The sequence below is a fragment of the Ostrea edulis genome, chromosome 2, assembly GCF_947568905.1.
Source record: "Ostrea edulis chromosome 2, xbOstEdul1.1, whole genome shotgun sequence".
In the NCBI taxonomy this organism is placed as follows: Eukaryota; Metazoa; Mollusca; class Bivalvia; order Ostreida; family Ostreidae; genus Ostrea; species Ostrea edulis.
In genome coordinates, this window is record NC_079165.1 from 18,009,885 (window position 1) to 18,028,692 (window position 18,808).

The window sequence follows — 18,808 nt, forward strand, 5'->3', positions numbered from 1 at the left end:
ATTTAAACAGGGTTTGAACTTGATTGATTGATTGTATACTGTTTAACGTCCCACTTGAGAATTTTTCACTCATATAGAGACATTATCATTGCCAGTGAAGGGCTGCAAAATTTAGGCTTATGCTTGGCGCTTATGGTCTTTGAGCAGAGAGGGATCTTTATCATGCCACAACTGCTGTGACACGGGGCCTCGGTTTTTGCGGTCTCATTCAAAGAACCGCCCCATTTTGTTGTCTCTTAAGAAAAGCAAGGAATACTGAGGACCTATTCTAACCCGGATCCCCACAAGATTTATCAGCCCACGATCTACAATATTTCATATCGGGGTTAAATTTTTGTTACTATGCAGGTATTTTCAAGGCAAGTCCCAGGCTTAAGTTTACGAGCAGTTTGCGTCACATAATTAATCATTATTTGATAAAATCCTTTTTTAATGAGAATTTTAATTTATATTCAAGGAATGTAAAATAAAAACCGTGTGAAACATGTTTCTTTCAATTCAAATATTTTGTTCATTCAATACATGGTACAAAAATTGTATTTTCGGTGTGGTACTTTTTTTTTTTGCGGGATTGAGAATTGAGTAATTGTCGGTTCAAAATCGTTTTGAACCTGAGCCCCGTTTTCATTTTCATACAACTTAACATGCTCATCATCTGAGCTTGAGGAAAACTAGGCCGCTTCTCTTGAATGCTAAAGAATGAGGACAATTTCAATTGTCTCGCCTTGCTTGCTTTTTGTTTCACAGGTCATTGAAACACTAAGCAGTATTAGAATTAATCATGACTTCAGGAATGCCAAACCCAATGATATTATAATGAGTCTTATCAATAGCTTTATTTACCATGTGGGTGAACAAGTTATGAAATTTACAAGCCCACCCTAAATTTTACTTGCTTAAAGAAATTGACAAGTATAAAACCTGCCCATGGGCGAGGGCATTTGTGTCACTCAGACAAATCTAATTTTATTTATGTGTCAGTTTTTGAGACTGTAAAGTTTCATAAAGTCAATAAAAAATAAACTGTAAGGTATCTTGTATTGTGTGCTTATGTGTACAGTATGTACCCCCTGCTATGAAAACATATCCTTTAAAAATATAATTGCAATCTCTTTTAAATGAAAACAATCAGTACAGTTTGATTATGATTCAAAAGAAAATAATCCGAAAGTAATCACATCATTGTAAATTTTGCAAGTCATGTATTTTAGTTTGTGTGTCTGTCTCTATGCGGCCCAGATGTCGGATCATCTGAAGAAAGGTGTGGATAATGACATAGTGCTGGTGGATCTACGGATTTCTTAGAAATGACATTAGATGTGACATACAGATGAATGACATAGTGCTGGTGGATCTACGGATTTCTTAGAAATGACATTAGATGTGACATACAGATGAATGACATAGTGCTGGTGGATCTACAGATTTCTTAGAAATGACATTAGATGTGACATTCAGATGAATTTTGTCTCGGTGGCATATCAGATGCACTGTCTGCATGAGCGGTTAGCTGAAATCCGTAGATCTACCTGCACTCTTGTCGTGTTAGTGTCAATACTCATAACACTCTATCTTAAAATTAGTTGTACTGTTTTGATAGTAATCATTCTTAATTACGTTGGAAATTTATTTTGGCATCTGTGTGTTTTGTAATGAGTTGATTGACTAGATATATTTACACAACAAAGTGCAAGAATACAATGGTGATGATTACAGTACGGGCGAAATATGTGATCTATAAATAGATGTCAAATAGTAAAGGATATTTCTGACGTTAAAATAAATATTTTCTGGAATAAAAAATTTGTATTGTATTTATTTTTTTTGTTTTCTCCTAGACACGAAAATAACAAAATTCAATCTGACATTAAATACATCTGCAGTATAACATCTTCAAATTGTACATTTTAGGAGTTGACTATTTTACCATATCTTGTAGTGCTGTGCAATATTACTGGTTAACCAGTGAGATCCCGATTCCGTTGTTGGCAATACGTATCGCGATATGTTTTTGTAATACCGGGGCGGCAAATTAAACTGATCGTGAATGCCTGAATGAAAGAGCAAAGGCTCCAATAGTATGTATCACTTCAAACAACAGAAAGAAAACAAAATAGCTGTATAAAAAACAGTGACCAATCTCAGAACTCCTATAAAGAATACACAATAGGGAGTTGGGCAAACACGGACCTGTATGTGATTATTGTAACAAAAATGGTGGCACTACAAGCCAGTCACATGCGGAGGCACGACTGCAATTTTAGCATCAATTAGAGCCAAAATAAACGGGATAGTGTCAAGTTGTATCAACTTCTGTTGGATACTGTATTTACCATTTTGTGTTGCACTGTTCATGATCCAGTCAATCGCCAGTATGAATAAGAATGCTGACGGATCACATCCCTGTTTGACTCCAGATTTTACTGTATGCCAATCTGATGTTGTAGATGATGTACATTAATTTGATCATGGTTATTAGTTTTTCCGGGATTTCATACTGGGTTAAAATAATTCACAGTTGCAATCTCTTGCATTTGTTAGGGTAAAGAATGAAAAGATTCTTTGCTACAATAGCTTAACAATGTCCATACATAAAAAACTCTGTAATACATAAGAACTGACTTCACAATTTTGCTTGCCATGACCAGGAGCTGTTAAAATATCGAAACTCTAAAGCAACCCTGGTAAAATATCCCAAGTTTTTTGTTATAGAAACAAGATAGGGTGCAAGTGAATTGTACCTGAAAATACAATGTCACCAAAAAATGTAAACTGTTGAGAAACATCTTGTAAACCGTAAATATTTACACTCTAATTACTTTAGGTACATTGCTGAATTATATCATTGACATTCTAGGCTAGAGTTGTCATACAATAGAGACCTACCGATGTAGCAATTGGGAATCTTAGAATATTTCCAAAAGCAAGTAAAATAATTAGTTTGTACTTGTATATTGTGGTTCAATAGCATTTGAGGCAGTGTTTGTATTGCCATAAGGTCTCTATATAAGCAAGGTGAGTGTTTTAGCCCATGGGCCTGATGGTTTAGAGAGTTTCATTGGTTTTTTTTAAATTTTGTATTTTCAGATGGGAAGCAATTTCTGATGGCAAACTTGTCTGATGTACGCATGAAAATCTCAAAATCTGAAGTTTTACATAGGACTATATATAGGATACAGACAACATAGGTAAGGCTTAAAATCACAACTGCTGTTACAGAAAGTATTCATCTCAAGAACCACAATGGCACAATTTGTCATAGATCTTATCATCAGGTAGTTTAGAAACTATGGGGCCGCAATTTGGTTTTTGAAGTGTTGCACTATAGATATCTTTAAAGGCTTCACCAAGGGGACTCGGGTGAGTGTTGTGGCCCATGAAAAAAAAAAGGCATTTGAAATTGCTAAGTTTACTTTGCTGATTAAATTTCTTATATTCCTCTGAGAGAATAACTAATCTCGCAATGACATACATGTTATACAAGTAGAAGTGCATGATGTCATGGAATAATCAGGGCAAACAAACAAACAAACAATAAGCCTACATTGACATCATTATCAGTCCTGAATGAGAGTAAAAAAGGCTTCTTGTAGCAACTTATTGATGGATCAATACTCCAGCGAATGGGGCTGCTGCTTGAGAAAAAGAGATATGTTACTTCTAATTAGGTCATCCTAACAAAGTAGTAGGAAGGAATATTACTCTCCACAATGTGCCTTGCATTGAGCAGTTCATTCTGCTTAGTGCAGATCAATAAGAATCATAGGTCTTTTGCAGTATCGGCAAGATGTCACCATTCCAAACCAGGGTTCATGGATAGATCAGGCAAATACCTTCTTTCTTGTTTCATGATATGACTGCATATTGTTTTACAACTTAAAATAATGTATATAGATGATGCATGTTCCTTGTTCACTGGTATTTATAATACTAGTAAGCAGAGGAATTTGTCATTGAGTACAAATAAAAATGGTTCTTTATGATGTGATTGCAATTTGATTCACACACATGTATTATAATACCACTGAAACCTCAACCACTCAGATACCAGGATATGTTAACTATTATTATGTATACCCTCCACCCCTTTTTATTTTCACCAAAGAATACCCCAGCAATGATGGGTGGAGGGATGTGACTTCACATTCAGACTTTTGTTTGTGATCAAACTATAGTTCTAGGATTTTGTGTAAGGAATTCAGTCATCTTTTAACCTAGATACATGGGAGCACATCATAATTTGCATAAGCAGGATCCAATTTTAATTTGGTCTATCATATTTCCCCCCATCCTGTTACATTTAGCTTTATGTCCCTCTCCTATTCTCAGAATTGGAATATGGGGTCCCTAGTTTAAATCCCAATTAATGTTTTTCAGCACTCTATAATACCTTAAAACTAGGAATAGCAGTCAAATATAGAATTGTTAATCTGCAAACTGCAACTCATTCCAACCAAATTACTGGTTAATCAAGTCAAAATACACATTTTTGTGATAAATTGATTGGTTTTATTATCTCAAATAAGCTCTATTCATATGTACACAAATAGATTAAAGAAAACGTCATTGATTAGTCTTTGATGAATGACAAAAGTCCAATGCTCAGGGCCAGGTAAAGTTGGAACCGGGCATGTGAAACTTGCACACTTACAAACCTAAGAGGCATCTAAAATTTTGAGGATATATGTTTATTTCAGATGCCATTTTTTATTCAAATTATTAATTTATACAACAGATTGACACATTACAATGAATAACCCTTCGTACAACTTATAAACAACCCCATTTAATTAATTTGGTCATTCAAATGTTATTTACAATTGTAGCTGTCGGACGGGTTCAGTCGTTGGTGACCTGACATCTCAGTTGGTCAAGCACCTGACTAGAGAGTCTTGGGGTCCAGGTTCGAATCCCAATCTGTTCTGTTGCATTTTCTCCCTTCCTGTTACATTTGGTGCCTTAGACCAGCCCCTAGAACTGACAGGTGAAAATGCCTGCCAGGGGATAAAGATCCTGGGTTGATGTATTCAAGGTACGAAGATATTTAAGGAGGGAGGAATGTGGCAGTCAGCCAGGTTCGATTGCTGGTAGCCAGATAGCTCAGTAGAGTACCAATTCAGGAATCTGGGGTTTTTGTTTCCCAGTCTGGTCTGTTGTATTTTCTCCCTTCCTGTTACAAAATGTTCATTTATTGCAAGTAAGTGTGTATATATGGTAGTGCCTTTCTTGCATTGATTGTGTCATAATTATTCGCAGATGGGGGGGGGGGGGGGGGGGGGGGGGGGGGGGGGGGGGGGGCTTCATCAGATAGGAAACGCCAACAAAGAGAAAACTTAGTGTTACCTTGGTATATTGCCACCCCGCATACCACCATCGAAATGTATAGAACGGATTTCCACACATGCTAAAAGCGCCGATATAAAGCCAACCTCGCTTATCACCATCGACCACCGGTTTTCAAGTACAAAAGGTCAAATTGCCTTTCTAAATGCCAATGTTCGTTTGCACACTATCCAAATCTCTGTTCGATGATACTTGCTATCAACTGCTGTAAAGTTTGTGTACCATGTGACTTTTCCAGGAAAAAGCTGCAGCCATTACATGTGTGTTTGTCAATCACTCAACCTATTCAGTCACCGTAGAACCTACCATGCCACAAATGAAACTATTGTAGACATATACTTTATAAGTGTTTTGCAAATGCACAAGCACAGACTATGCATATTTTAGCGAAGTTTTAGGAGGTAGAGCAACACAATTCCATGCATTTACGTATCGTGTCATATGTTGACGGCAATAAAAGGACGATACTATATTAATTGATCAACCCCATATTTTTTTTCCAAATTGAGGAACTAGAATTACTTAACTCGTTATAATGCCACCCTCGATATAACGCCAAAATAGGCTGGGACAAAAGCTGGCGATATAATGAGGTAACACTGTACACCAATGCACATATATATATATATATCAGAAAATTTGGGAGAATGACTTGCCGTGGGTAAACAGGGTTGGACACCAACGCTAGTCCGGTAACCCGAGGCTAGTAAAATTTTGTCCTCGACTATCTGAACATCATAAGTTCTCTGGTGGACTACTGAAAAATTAAAACCCTATGCGATAAAATAATCATTGAAGTTCTTTTCTACTTTCATGCAAACTTTCTTTCTACTTCCATTTCTGTTATATTTCATTGTAAATTATACAATGGAGTAATCTCTAATTGGAATGTAACCACATTACTACTGTGCTTAGAACTATTTATGGTACATGATACCACGAGTTAAGCATATGGTGGTTTGATGTGAGAATCGGTGAAAACGGAAACTAAATTTGGTCATCAAATTTTCATTTATTTGTCTCAAAATTTGCTTTAAAATGTACAATTTTGCATCATTTTGAAAAGAAGCCCCTCCCCCTGTGTGTGCACAGTCTCCCCCCTCTTTGTTTCACGTCTATGCCATCTGCCTTCGGCAGCTGAAGTAGTAAATGATAGAATCTACTAGTCCTTTTGGCTAGTATAGTGAAAAACTCTGTGTCAAATATCGGTAAAAGAAAGTGACAGGAAAAAGCAAAGCTTTTGGTACCTTGTGTAATGCATACTTATCTAAAGTGTCTGGAGCTAAAAATGATTCGACAAAACCTGCAAATCATGAAAATAATTAATGCTTCTGCATGGAAGTCTTCAAAGTTACTGTTGTCTTTTAACATCCTCATCAGATCTCAAAAGCAAAGTTACTGTTGTCTTTTAACATCCTCATCAGATCTCAAAAGCAAAGTTACTGGAGCAGAAACTGTTTGGTCTAATTTTCTAGAACACAACCAATCTGACTCGAGGGCATATAGTGTTTTTGTGTAAAACATTTAAATAACACCTTTTTTAATGCTGTTGATACTGAATTGAAACTAAATGGATATTTACAAGGAGCAGGTAGCTCTTTACCAAAATTGTAAATTTCATTATCCCAAGGTTAAGGGTTTTGGTATCAGGGTGGGGCCAAAATGGTTATAGTGATTAAATGTCATCATCATTTAAAGACTTTAATTTTGGTGATATATAAAAAGTAAATGAATATTTAGGAAAAGCAGAGAAGGATGTACCAAAATTATAAATTTTGCAACCCCAGGATTCTGACATACTCTAGGGCAGATCCAAAATTGTCACATAGTGTTAATGTAATATCATATATTATGTAAAGTCTTTCATCAGTATGGGCATTTTGGGGGGCATTTATTCATGTTTGAAGAACTCATTTTGTTTTATACTGCTGCTATATATTAGAATTTAGCTTAGATATGCAGAACAGGAAAATTATAGATTCGGGACTAGTGATACTTTTAACTAAGGCCAATTCAACCTAATTGATAGATTATCATCCCCGCCCGCCCCTCAAAAATTGGCCCGCCCCAAATTTTTTTATTTAGCAAAATTTGCGACTTCCGGAATATTTTCATGTCCGACTCCGGTATTTACACTTCTTGTTTACATTTCCGGTATAAGAATGTGAAGAGCCACATGAAGAAAATAGATTTATATGGTTTTCTTAATTTCTCGCATTCTTACAGACATAAATCTTGAAGAAGTTAGGTATATTTCTGTTATATCCTTAAATTAAAGCTTAACCTGGAATTAAATGTATGAAAATAGCATAGATTGATATCCATCTGCCATTAAATGATGCCGATCTGTTGGGGAAAAAAACCCGTTTGTCTTTAACATTTTTCTCAAAATATAAAAATTAAAAAATAAAATCCTCCCACCTGCCCCCTACTTTTTGCTGACCCTGGATGATAATCTACTAATTAAGTTGAATTGGCCTAATACTCAGGTTATCGATAGTGCCTGGGAGCCTTTGTTATTTTGATGCGCTAGTAACACAACAACTGAAAAGCAACATCAAAATAACAGGTGTCTGTGTGCACATATATGAATTGTCATACTTATTACTCCCCTTCTGGTAAAACCAAAAGGGACTACAGGTTTCTTCTTTATCTGTCAGTCAGTCTGTCCCACTTGGTTTTCTACACTTTTTAGGTCACCTGAGTAAACTCAGGTGACCTATTGCCATCGGTCTTCGTCCGTCGTCATGTGCGTCTGTTAACAATTTTACATTTTTAACTTCTTTTTGAAAACTACAAGGCCAATCATTACCATTTTTGGTTTGAAGCATCTCTAAGAGAAGAGGAATATAAATTGTAAAATTTATGACAATACCTCCCCCAGGGCCTCCTGGGTGGGGCAAAATATGCAAAAATAAAAGTCAAATTTTCAAAAATCTTCTTCTCTATTCCCACACACATGGGAGAAAAACTGAATGCATGGTTATGATGTCCATGAAACCCTCTACTAAAATTGTGAAATTCATGGCCCTTGGGTGAGGGGTTTAGGTCCTAGGGCGGGACCAGTATGACCATATAGTGAACATGTATTAAATCTTCGAAAATCTTCTTCTCTACTCCCATATATATTTGAGAAAAACTAAATGCATGCTTATGATGTCCATGAAGTTCTCTACCTGAATTGTGAAATTCATGGCTCCTGGGTCGGGGGTTCAGGCCCTTGGACAGGGCCAATATGGCCACATAATGAAAATGTATTTTAAAAAATCAGGGAATGTTAGCTTCATACTTACATTTTTTCCTTCTTCTGTAATTGAATAGGAATTAGATGTATTTTGAAAGATATCAAAAATATGTGCACAAAAGACTCCATATTGAGGCTTTATGCAAATATAAGACTATGTATGGGATATGGTACTCAGGTGACTGTTAAGGCCAGTGGGCCTCTTGTTTAATATGATAATAGCAATTTCTATGGCATGCAATAACTTGAGACTACATGAGAAGATCTTCATATAATTTAAAGGTAATTCTCAAATTAAGAAGAGGAGGACCTCTTTCGATTTTCAGATTTATCAATTTCGTCGTTATGGAGTTATCGGACTTTTTTTAAAAAATTTAAATATTAAGGCGGTACTCTACATCATCATAACGGCCGACTTCCTTTAAGTTTTAAACATATTTGACTATTCATCTAAAAAATTATCACATAGCTGAGTAGCTCAGTAGGTTAGCATGTCGACTGATGAACTGTAGATCACGGTTTCTAGTCCAGCAGGGGTTTTAAGTTTTTTTCAGATTGCTTTCTACTAAAATTGCATTTTTTGACTAAATAAAGTAAATTTGAAAGTTTTCAATTTCAAAATATTGTCGTATATATCCTCCACTTTTCATCCATATCATATTTCTCTGGTGTAGCATACCTCCTAAGTACAAGACAGCTCTTTCTATGGTGTATGGTATCTTTGACGCCAGAAAAAAAATAAGGTTGAATGTGTACGTCCAGCCATGCTGATCAACTACCCGACCAGATACGTACTGAAGTGGTGAAGCACCTGATGGAGTATTCATTGCAGGGCCTTTCTGACTTGTCAATTTTCTAGTTTCCACTTTTACACTCTTTTGATTATACCCCAAGCAACGAGTTGTGGAGGGTATAATGTTTATGACCCATCCATCAGTCAGCTTGTCAGTCAGTCAAGGACAACAATTGCCATTTGTAGATGTGCATATTGTCGGAACAGGAGGATCCGATTATTTTTCTAAAAGTTATAGTGGATCTGAGAGGGGTGGAGAATGTTAAAATAGCTTGTGAATGCTTATCCTCCTATATGGCTTATCTGATAGACTTGAAATTTTGTACGATACTTCAATGCCATTTACAGATGTGCACTTTGCACGGACAGGAGGATTCAATTGTTGTCCTTGAAGTTATAGTTAATCTGAGGGGTGGAGGGTGTAAATTAGTTTGTAAACACTTCTCCAGTGTGGCTTATGGGAGTTCTTGTCGGCACAATTCCTCTGAAACCGCTCAACAGAATTTAATGAAACTAGTTAATAAGAACATACTGTGTAAGATGTTCACACTTGCAGGAAATTCTGATTCTTTTTTTTTTTTTTTTTTTCTTTTCTTCTTCTGGGGGTTATGACCCTTTTAAACTTTGGCTAAAATTAAAAATATATTACTGAAACAGTTTGTTAGCACAACTCCTCTGAAACCACTGAACAGAATTTTCCTTAATTTTGTATTTAATATGGACATACTGTTCACAGGAAATTCTTCTGGGGGTTATGCCCCTTTTGAATATGGAAGTTTGGACAAAATATATGATTTCGTACTCCTCTGAAACCACTGAACAGAATTTCATATAACTTTGCGTTTAAGTCTCACCTCTTCCTGGAAGGTATTGTTTTTGTACTTCCAGTTTCAATATCTGTCCCATCTATCTGTCTTTAACAAAATCTTGTGAACACTTCTCCTGTATGGCTTATCCGATGGACAATGCTTCGACATTGCCATTTGTAGATGTGCATATTGTTGGGACATGAGAATTCAATTATTTTCCTAAAAGTTATAGTGGATCTAAGAGGGGTGGAGGATGTAAAATATCTTGTGAACACTTCTTCTATATGGCTTATCTGATAGACTAAATTGAAACTTTGTACAATGCTTCATTGGCATTTATAGATGTGCATATTGTCAGGACGTGAGGATTCAATTACTTTCTCAAAAGTTATTATTATAGGGCTTCAAGAGGGGTGGAGGGTGTAAAATATCTTAATTGTGAACACTTCTCATCCTATATGGCTTATACAATAGCCTTGACATTTTGTATAATACTTCATTATCATTTGATGATGTTCACACTCCGGAATCTAATAATGTCTCCCCTATTTCTGACAGGGGGAGACATATTGTTTTTGTACTTTCTGTCCGTCCATCTGTCTGTCACAAAATCTTGTGAACGCTTCTCCTCCTATATGGCTTATCGGATAGACTTGAAACTTTGTACAATGCTTCATTGCCATTTGTAGATGTGCATATTGTCGAAACAGGAGGATCCGATTATTTTTCTAAAAGTTATAGTGGATCTAAGAGGGGTGGAGGATGTTAAAATAGCTTGTGAATGCTTATCCTCCTATATGGCTTATCTGATAGACTTGAAATTTTGTACGATACTTCAATGCCATTTGCAGATGTGCACTTTGCAGGGACAGGGACAGGAGGATTCAATTGTTGTCCTTGAAGTTATAGTTAATCTGAGGGGTGGAGGGTGTAAATTAGTTTGTAAACACTTCTCCAATGTGGCTTATGGGAGTTCACATTGTCTATGTTCCTGCTCATGCTTTCTCCTCCATACCACGCAGAGGAGGTTTCATTTAGAGCACTTCCAATTTGGGGAGCTGGGGAGACATTGGTTTTTCATAAAAAACAATCTCTAGTATTTTCCTACAATTTACAGTGGATCAAAGAGGAGTGTTTAATAGGTTTTTTGTTGTGTTTTTTTCATGTGCAAAGGTATGTTCACTTTCCTACTGGTACTCAAGCATAACAGTCATTACTTTTGTATCATATACAATATGGACATTGGTCACATCAATGTTGAATCTTTTCTCCATCCTTTTCCTCAAAGCACAAATGCAGTTCATAGTGTCTATGTTCTTGCTCATGCTTTAAATTCTCTTCCATAGCACACAACTAGAGGAAGGGGGTTGGTTTGTAATTTTGAGCTCTATCAATTTGGGGAGCTGGGGAAACATATGTTTTGAACAAAAATAAATTATAAATATAATATGGACATACTGTGTAGGTGTGTGCATTCACAGGAAATTATTTGATTTTTTGGGGGAGTTATGCCCCTTTTTAACATAGAAATTTGGCCAAAATGTACTATTTGTACAACTTGCATGGAACTGGTTTTCAAGCCATATGTAATTAAAATATTTCTGTATTAATATTTTACACAATTTACATTTCTAAATAATTTTATATATTACTTGAATAGTTGAGTAGTGGCATCTAGTTATGTGCATGAAATATACAGTATAGCAAAGAGGCGGAAGAATTTGTTGTACCTTATGCATAGCATTGCCATGGTGGAGGCGTGGGATATGTGAGCTTGCATGCTCACTTTTTCTTTCATGTGAAAAAGTCGATATTAACTCAGTCAAGTATGTCTGATGTGAAGCAGCCAATAGATATATTCATATGCCATGATGTTCAATCTATGAATTCCGTATTGATCAAGAAGATTAAATGATATACTGCAGATACAATTTAACACTACACATATTGCAGATACGATGTGCAAAAATTGGCAATGCAATGTTATTTAACCGACACATCATCACATACATAAGGTAACCACTAATTAGGGAAGTGTTGACAGGACACAGGTAATCATTTCAATCAGACAGTGCGGCTTTATGTTTCTTTACAAATTACATCTTTGCTAAAATGACCGAAGACTGACCTTCCCAAAAATTGCCGCCTGGGTTCAGTTTTCAATGCATTTTAACATTTTGTAAAATCTGATTATCCGGAATGCGCTTTTCCAGTTTAATGATGCAAAATAACATGCAAAAATTTGGTTCTCCCAAAAAAGCATCCGGAAGGTGAAGCATCTGGATTAATGATCTGCAGATTGCTGTGACTCAACTCTACTGTATAAATCTAAAAGGATTGACTTTAATAAGAGTTTTGTCCTTTCAGGTGAAGATCCCAATGGATCTATTCCATGTTATATAAATAAGTGAGTTTTTGGTTTTAAAACTGAAGGTCCTTAAATTGTGAAATGAATAGCAAGTACTTTCAGTTTGTTTCAACAAATTTGTTCAACCATCCTTTGACTAGAAAAAATATCCAAAAATTAAAAGCAAAATATTTTGTTACGGTTGGGAACTGCTGCTCAGGTGAGCAGTGTGGCCCATGGGTCTCATCACCAGGTGTTTTCCTCTACAGAATTTGTAGTTTCTGATGGTGGTCATGGTGGGTGGTTTTTTTTCTTGGTCTTTGAGGACATTGTTTCTTGTGTTGCCAGGTTTCTGATGGTGGTCCTGGGGTTGGTTTTCTCTCTTTCTTGGTCTTTGAGGACATTGTTTCTTGTGTTCTGATGGTGGTCCTGGGGTTGGTTTCTCTCTTTCTTGATCTTTGAGGACATTGTTTCTTGTGTTCTGATGGTGGTCCTGGGGTTGGTTTTCTCTCTTTCTTGGTCTTTGAGGACATTGTTTCTTGTGTTCTGATGGTGGTCCTGGGGTTGGTTTTCTCTCTTTCTTGGTCTTTGAGGATATCGTTTCTTTTGTGACCAGGTTTTGATTTAGTGGATCTGACTTTTCCTTTAGTTCCTGTGCCTGTGTATTTGCTGTTCATAGGATTGGCAGATTTTTATTACTTAATTTGACAGTCATCTATATAATGGGCTTTGGATTTAAGGGACTAAATTTAGAGCTTTTAAGTCAATTAATTGTGACTAATTAATTGTGACTGCAAGAGCAAGGTGGCTCAGGTGAGTGTTAATGCCCAAGGACCTATGTTAATATTCATTCCTTTTAAAAAGGATTTGTTACAATGTCATTAAGTGTAGCAAGAGATTTATTAAATGGAAAGGCACAGGTTTTTATCACACGGGCACCACGCATAATAGACAGATATATATAAAACAAACAATAACACCATTGTTCTCTCACTTTGCCTGTGCAAAGTAATGTGTCATTGTGAAGATTCCTGCATTGTGTAGATAGGAACTTTTATTGCAATATTTGGTAGTGTGAATTTTTTTGGAGGAACATTGATTATAATGCTCTAGAGCAAGTTAATCACCTTGCACTAAACGAAAGTTCAGTGGACTGGACCAGCTGTTTAAAACTAGACAAAATTAGACAATTTGTGTATGGTGACATGTGTTTAAATGTCAGCATGCTTTTTATTTATCAGATAATTTATGCATAACAGTGCCCAGCACAGGCATTTTGTATATAGGGGAGCAGTATATGAATTCATGACATTACTTGCTGTTAAAAGGTTATTGAGCAGGATGTGTTTGAATTTAGTAGTCAAGTTAACCAGGGAGTTTGTATGTGTAGTTTCATAATTAATAAACGAAGTAAAAACTATGAATATGTAAAGGATAAGGTCAGGTGTGAATTTCTCTTAGGATATATTGTTTTAATCCTTCCCTCTTGCAAGTAAGCTCTAGGGTATAGAGAATTCACGTCCTTTTGTCTTTCAATCTACTCCCATTTTCTATCTGGGCCATACCTTCATACTTTATTGAAAGGTTACCTAAAAACACATTTTGAAAAGGCTTTAAGACCATTGGGATTAGAAATAACAAGTTCTTATCTTGGTTACAAACGTGAGTAGTCACAACGATTGCTTAGTCTGGCTCTAACATCCATAAAATATTAATCTAAATTTGAATGTACAAGTCTATACTGTACATCACGTTTTATCACTGTAAACTCCAGTGTAGTCGCATGGTCAGAAATAAATGAAGAATTACAAAACTTAGTCATTCAAGTACACGGTATGAAGACATGGATCAGTGAGAGATTAATTAGATGATGGGTTCAGATGTTACATACAAGTAATTACTGAACTACAAGTTCACCCCAACATTCCTGGCCTAGCTAAGAAATCAGATGGTACAGTACGGCACTGTTCACTGCACGAACCTTTATCAACATACAAATTCAAACACATACTTTTTTGAAAATCCTGTTTAATACATCACAATATTTGACATGTTAAGAATGACTAAATCATGAGGTGAGTTACCTGGGTTGTTGGCAGTCTATGTTGACCTGGAAATAAAATGTATCCCATGATTAACAAAGAAACTCCAAATAAAATATATCCACTACTAAAACTCTCACACTTTTTAGAATATGATTTCAAATTTAAAGTTTCGCGCCACGTGAGATTGCGCCAAAATAACGGAACTCCTCTACTAGTAGGTTCAAATGTCTGTGACGTACACACAGAGCACATATACATAAGAACTGAACTTCCTTTTGTGTCTCTTCTCGGAGGAAAGAATTGTATCACTGTTCTGGATATTAAATATATCTCTTGCAAGGTAATCAGCTTTTTATAGCTTTCATGACTAACATCACCCATATTGTAGACAGGTTTACAGGGTGTAATGGAGAAAATCAGCCATATTGAATAAATTTGTATAAAACTTGCAGTATAGACACATGTTATACAGAATTAGATTGTGGCAGTCTGACCTTGTTTAAACTGATATGGTGGGTGTGCTTTTAGCTATTTGACGATAACCAATCAAATTTAGAGAAGCTTTAAAAGCTTTATATTATATGTTTCCTAGTTTAAATGTCTTGCTGAGCTAAAAATTTGTTTCTCCTAGACTTGAAGGCATTTAATTCTCAGTATTACAAAGAATTTTTTTATCTTTAGTGAATACTTAGTTTCACCCTCTCTTTTCTATCTTCAGAGGGAGAAAAAAGAAAGGGAAGATGCACTTTCTCATACAGAATATTCTTGAAAAAGTGAATATTTGAATATTTAAACAGTATTTGATCAGTGCCATTGGAAACCATCAAGAAATTATTTCTTGAAAGGTCTTAGCAGGATTATATGCTGCCTAAGCCCCTCCTCCTATTTTGAATACATCCCAGACAGGACTATTAACAAACAACAGTGACATCAGTATTCATTGTGACCCTGTGTAGCATACACCAAGTGGCCCACTTGTTTTCAGACAGTCAGCTAGTATTTGAATTCTCTTGTCTAGGACAACATGAGTAACTTCCCTTTGGATACGCCATTAATCTGAAACACAAGACTGGTAGCATTAATTATTTGAAGGAATGGTAAATTTTCTGTTAATTACAAGGTCAGGTGGTAGTGTTTGTTACTGTTCTGAAGTGGATGATAATAGAGGTAATGATTTTAGGAGAAAAATGTGCTCATTTCTGTTAAAAATTGAGAAAAAGATCATTTTAGTGTAGATCATGACTGGTGGTGATAAAAACGTGCTTTTGCTTTGTATGGCATCTCGTACAGTAGAGTGGTTGCGGGGTAATCCATTGTGTTTCTTCAGTATGGGCGAAGTCTTCATCCAAGATTTTAGAGGTAAAAATGCTTAGAATAAATAAAATGGAATAGTATCTACAGGGAATAAGTAATTCTGGACACTAGGCATGGTAACATGTGCACATTTGAATTTTCAAAATGGCGTGACTTAACTTCTGTGACATATTCTTCCTGTAAGATTTTACGAATGAACTGGAATTGGAACAATTGGATTTAAAAGTATATTGAAAACTTAAAATCTCTTCCATGATACAAAAAAATGGACAAATTTTTGTGATAAAGAGATATTTTCTATGCAACGCATGCGCATCAAGAAGTTAAGAGAGAATTTTCGTGAATTGTGTGCATGGCATCTATAAATGAAGACATCCGTTTCCGAAAAGCGCCATTTTTGTGAATCTGAGGTGGGGTTCTACCTTTGCTTTTCCAGCGCTTATATACTAGACCATTCACAGTGAGTTGTGATTGCGGGGCGTGACGTACTAGACCGCCATTTTTTGCCACTCTGTGTTTCTGTAGACCATACATACTGGTGCTCATTGAGTAGTCTTGTGAATGTGCGGCTTGTTTGAACAGTAAAGGATGTGAAGCATGGTTTGAACAGCCTACTCTAGTGCATGTTCATTGTGTCTGGATGTAAAGTAACAACCTACCTTCAGTTAACTGCTGGACATTTTCTACTGAGACACTGCTTTGTAGGTCAGACAAGCATTTGTTAGTCGTTGGAGTTCAAGGTTGATTAAGACAGCTTTAAATAGACCGTCTGGAATGGACATTGTTGATTATCTACAAAAAACAAAAGGCAGATAAATTTATCTACTCACCCAGAAGTTGAATTATGAATAACCACTTTAGTAGTTATACAAATTGGACATGCATTCAATGCATAAATGACAACTACACTTACTGCTGACGAATTTTTATGATAAAAACTTTTATTTCAACTTTATTTCAATGTGACTCTGGAGGGCGTCAGTGCATAAAATGTGCACAAGTTGCACTTTAAGTATAAAAGAGACCTGGATAATTCATTATTTAAATTTAAAGTAGCTGCCATAAAGCACATAAGGGAGATGTGTTTGGAGTGAATAAGGTCAGTTATAGTTTTCAAAATTTCAGTGCATATTCTTCCCGCCTGAAGTCTACCTTGTGTGTTGTATGTGGGTCGCCATGTTGGATGCAGTGAAAGTCAGGGTCTGGTTGTCTTCTACAGTAGTATCGCAGGATTTTACCACCTGATTGATGATTGATTGGATTAAGTAAACACATTTCTTCAAAGAAGGTAATTTTTTTTACTGTCATTCATTCATATTTATTGTAATGATTATCTGATCAGGTATTGGAGTCTAATATGAACAAAATGGCGGATGGCGTACCTCGTGTTTTTCCTTGCTTGTTCTTTTCATTATTCATCAAGATTTTAAAGCAAAAATGTTTGGAATCTGAAACCGAAAGAATGTATAAAGAAAACTCAAAGAAAAAGAAATCAGTTACATGTACTTTGTTTGATTTGACTTCAGAGGTCATTGAGATATCATTTAATACTTATTTTTCTTTGACCAGCATTGTGCATAACTTATGTTGGCGGCGCACTGCGCATGCACAAAATAAGTCAAACCATTTTAGACATTCAAAAAGAAATTAACATAGATGTAGAAGTAAAGGTGCTTGTATCCATCGAAAGTTTTTTTTAAGCGGAATGTGACATAGTAAAATGGAGCGGCGCATGCGCCATAGGTGAAGCCATGCAGTTCACATGTTAGGGTGCCTCATTTGTTTAAAAAGGCATGATAATTAAAGCATCGTAACGTGGACAACATATCTCTAGTATTCAAGGTTAGTTTTCTAAAAAGTAAGATTATTATTTTCATTATTTATTTTTACTGTACAGCTTACAATTTTAAATTATTTGCATTATACATTTTGTTCTCGGCGCATCATGGTCAGACTGGGGCTACCAACTTCATAAACACGAACATGGCGCGTGCGCACTTCTTTTCTGTAAAACTTTTTTGTCTCGACATATTTTTTTGTAATGAATAATCATCGATTGAAAGAAATATATGATAATTATAAAATTATTAATTTGCCTAACCGAAGGAATTTTTGTGTGAATATGTATATGACAAAGTTCCGTTTGACGAGAGATGTTCAACATAGAAAGATGTTTCCAAAAACTTTGAAATTTGTTCTTATTGTAAAACAATGTCCTATGCTTTACATCTATTCTTGACTTCTGGTATTTCAGTTTACATATATATTTTGAATTTATATTTAAAAAATTTGAATTGGAATGTGGGGACACCAGAGGAAATTCACGACGTTTGCGCTTGCGCATTGGCCAACATTAGACCTCCATGATTACTTGTGTTCGTCTTAATCTTGAATAACAAATTTTGAATCATCTTTTACTTTTTCATATCATATATCGTGATTATTATTCTTCTTTTGCTTTTCTACAAATAGTAAAATTCTACTAAATTTTTTGGAAAAAAGGGAACATTTATGATAAAACTTGGAGAATGTTAGCTACATATTACAGGAAACCATTAACATTTTACTTGTCTTTAACTGATTATTCTCTTTTTCTAGACAATTGCAGACTTTTTCCCAACCTAAAGCTTATGTCATTTGCTTCTTTGGGGTCTACAAGATTAAACAAGGGACAGGCGCATGCGCTGACGATGGTCTGGTCGGCATGGTTCTCCGTGGCTGTAGATGTTTGTATCTTTCTCCTCCGCCTTTCTATAATGTAAAGCTTGTAAAGAAATGTTAGCATCTTTCTTAAGCCAAAGACTTACCTTCATTTTTCATTTCATTTCTGAAATTGCTTCAGGTTTCTAGTTATACGTTGTTGGAATTCGAGTGATGGAACGGTGCATGATTCTTGGAATTTTGTCTGCGAAA

At 35.7% G+C, this 18,808-nt stretch overlaps 1 long non-coding RNA gene across 17 annotated transcripts in view; it reads left to right on the forward strand.

Annotated features, from left to right (window-relative positions):
• Positions 1-18,808, forward strand: part of LOC125678101 (uncharacterized) — a 168,752-nt gene that overhangs the window by 86,807 nt on the left and 63,137 nt on the right. For 13 of the 17 annotated variants that reach the window (XR_008800513.1, XR_008800518.1, XR_008800512.1 and 10 more), the window contains 2 exons: positions 3,088-17,183; positions 18,494-18,621. This is a non-coding gene — a long non-coding RNA (uncharacterized LOC125678101). The remainder of the gene's footprint in view (positions 1-3,087; positions 17,184-18,493; positions 18,622-18,808) is intronic. The other 4 variants (XR_008800505.1, XR_008800504.1, XR_007371406.2 and 1 more) reach the window with 1 other exon arrangement.